Raw genomic sequence first — 3,524 nt, forward strand, 5'->3', positions numbered from 1 at the left:
TTGAACTATGACTGCAATTAATTAATGGCAACTAGCAGATAGAACATCTAATTTTTCCTACAAATTTTCATAATTCAATTACATCACAAAAGGCTCATGAGGCATGCTTAAAACGACTAGGTTTGGTCTCCCATCGTAAAAATGATTCCAATGTAAATCAGTCTTATTGGAGCTTTTCTTAACTGCAGGAAATAGAAGTAAGTTGTTTTGTGAATTAATTACAGGGATTAAATCAAATGTAGTGAAGTGGTACTTAACAAATTAGACCAAGTGATTCCACCACATAACAGGTCACAGCCATTATGAGTCTGTTGCCATGGCCGCTCTTCTTTTTCTTTGTGTGTTTGTGTGTGTGCCTGTACCATCTGCTGTCTGAGTGACAATACTTTAATAGGGGTCAAGATGCACAACTCAAATGAATGGGATCGACACCTCTTGGCTCACACTCATCCCGGTGAAAAATCAAGAAAATTAAATGCAATATATCAGAAGACAGCAACAAAGCCATCACCGAGCCGCTGCACACAATTTTATGGCGACGTGTGTGGGAACACCTGGTGACAGACTCAGGTTTTTCTACAGCACGCTCACGTAACCATGCCTTGAGGGTTAAACAGAAAAGAGCCTTATTTAAACTGTTCATGCAAAATTGGGGTCAACACAAATTGATCAAATGTAATTTTAGGGGCACATGATTAACATTCGGCCTCAGAAGTGATGTATGAGCACAGATGCATAAGTGCCCCCCCCCCCACCCCCCGGGCATCATTTTTGGTGGCATTCATAAACTTCCATTATAAATATGGTGGACATGGCTCTGCTGGTTGCTCCCAGCGTAAGATTCAAGTCCGTTAGCCTTTTCCTCAATTACTCGGTCCTCATTGGAAATGCAATGTCAGCTGTTTGAACTAAGAATAAAAAGTTTATTAGAATTTCAACCAGGTTTGCATTAGAAAAAAACTGATCGTGACGCCGAAGCTGCACTTGAAGAACTACAACATAAGCACACTTAGCATTTCACTGGGAACTGATAATGGAGCATACATATAGGAGATGCTGATGAAGTGTGCTTTTTAGAGAGTGAAATACTATGACTCCAAATGTGATCCCATCCCAGCATTAAATAAGACGCTTCTTGGTGGTTGAACATACCATGTCTGAACTACCACACTCCCTAGCTCTTATTGATTCTTGTTATGCATATGTCTCGAGACAGCTATAGTCTGTCATGTGGAAATTGTATCCCAGATCCAATGTTCTAATGATGCTTTCTCTGACTCCTATATCATGTAATGATCTGTTACATCCCTTGGTGGAGAGAACAGGATGTATGTCCTATTCAACATAAATATACGCATTGAAATACTGATGTGTCTCAGCAGGTCCAGACCTTTAATTCGAATGAAACAAATATAATGTTTTGATTCCATGTTAGTTGTGACTTCCATTTTCCCACTTTCGATGAACAGTAATAAAAACAATAGAATATTGAATCTCGGGAAAGCGCCTGATTTTGTTACATGCGGTCCAGTGAGTTAGTTACATCATTTATTTATTTATTTTTGCAAAGACCCTGGGTCATAGTGGTTTGTATATCTGTCTCACAGTATTGGGATTGTGGCTTCAAATTTCAGATCAGTCTTTTCTTTATCCAGTTTGCATGTTCTTTCTCTACATGTATTGTTAATTATCTTTCTCAGGATTTTCTGCCCCCCTTCCTCATCTGTCAAAAATGCATGTTAAGGTAAATGAAGACTTCAAGCGTGAACTTGTGTTTGACAATGTATATTTATTTTGCAATCATTTACCTAGTTTACCTGTGTCCCTAGCATGGAGAAGCATAACAGAAAAATGATTGATTTGCACATTAAATACAGAGAAAGTACATTTTACATATTTGTTGAAGGTAAAATGCTAGCCAAGTAAATTGAAAAGAAATGATTTTACTGGAGTACATCTTAAAAAAAAAATCCACTGAAGATACAGCTCTTATCTCTAAAGGAAATTTATTTCATGCCAGATGCTATCACTTTACCATTTAATTATATGTAAGGGGCATTAAAAGGCAGCCATCAGAATGCAGTGACCTTACAAGCCAGCAAAATTACACCAAATCTGCCTTGCTTGGAGTTAGGGGAGTCAGAATTTTTTGGTGTCACCACAATTCATTGAGGGTGGCATGCAGTCAGAGTGTCATTAAATAAAATTATTTTATTTGATTAAATCAATTTAAATGTAAATATCCATCCAAAGTCTCTAGCAGCTAGGGTCATTGGCTTGCTGGTGCTTATCCCAGCAGTCTTCGGGCAGTAGGCCGGGGAACCCCTGGACTGATTGCCAGCCAATCGCAGGAATGTAAATATAAATAACTGGCATTTGTCAAGATATTTAAAGTTTCCCTTGTGTGTGGGGCAATAGAGTGGCAAGAGTGACAAGGGGCCACCCCTGGCCACCATGTAACTCCGCCCCTGTGTGAATGGGCCTGACCATTCAAGCTTCAAAATAACTTCTGTACTAAAGAACAAGCAGAAAACACAAACCTGTGTAAATCAGGTGTGTAAAATGTTGGGCCCGTGGTCCGATCCCACCTGCAAGATCATTTTGTAAAGCATTAAACAAAGTGAACAGGACTAAACCCATTAAGCTGCTGTCCATAATCAATAGACACAAATTCTTACTTTTGCAAGCAATGCCCAGATGAACACTGCAACCTACCAGCGAAAGTGACCAGCTGCTATGCTTGCAAGAAATAGCTTACTGATCGCTTCAGTGACAGAAAGTGGAACACTACAACAGCGCTCACTATAGCACTAGCATTCAACGTTGTCATTGCACTGCTAATCGTCTAAAAGAGATTCATCATAGGTCGCCAAACGTATATATATATATATATATATATATATATATATATATATATATATATATATATATATATATATATATATATATATATACTGCTCAGCAATTAGCACGCAGCAATTTCGTGTCTGTTGTGACGTCATGACTACATCTTTATGGGTTCTCTTTTCTGTCATGCATGCCACCTAAAGTCCAAAATGAGCTGTTCCAGTCTGTTTAATTTGATTTGCACTTTCCTTCACACCTGATATACGCATTTTTATAGCCATTTTATTAAGTTTTTACATCCGTTGATTTAAATGACAGTTTAGGTATACGAAAATCTAACCAAAAAAAAGAAAAAGGCTGCATAAGTTAATTCGAATTTCTCAACTTGGCACATATTTTCTGCAAATTTAATAATATCAGTAACATACATATAATGGTTATTGTTCGCTCATTATTTCCTCCCTGTAGGGTGCTAATGAGATGGCTGACCCGCTGTTAAATTACGCTCTTAAATTTCCTGTGGATGCTTTTGCCGCCTGCTGTTGCGGAAGCAGCGTGGGCAATGAGGCAGTGAGATGCACACCCCATCCCCCCCCCCCCCCCCAACCCCTCTTCAGCCCCCCCGCGCCCCGCGCAGCCGGTCCGCCCAGCAGCTCCAGCAGCCACTTGCAGCCTGC

Source organism: Hippichthys cyanospilos, chromosome 8, assembly GCF_059441005.1.
Source record: "Hippichthys cyanospilos isolate Australia breed blue-spotted pipefish chromosome 8, RoL_Hcya_1.0, whole genome shotgun sequence".
Classification (NCBI taxonomy): Eukaryota; Metazoa; Chordata; class Actinopteri; order Syngnathiformes; family Syngnathidae; genus Hippichthys; species Hippichthys cyanospilos.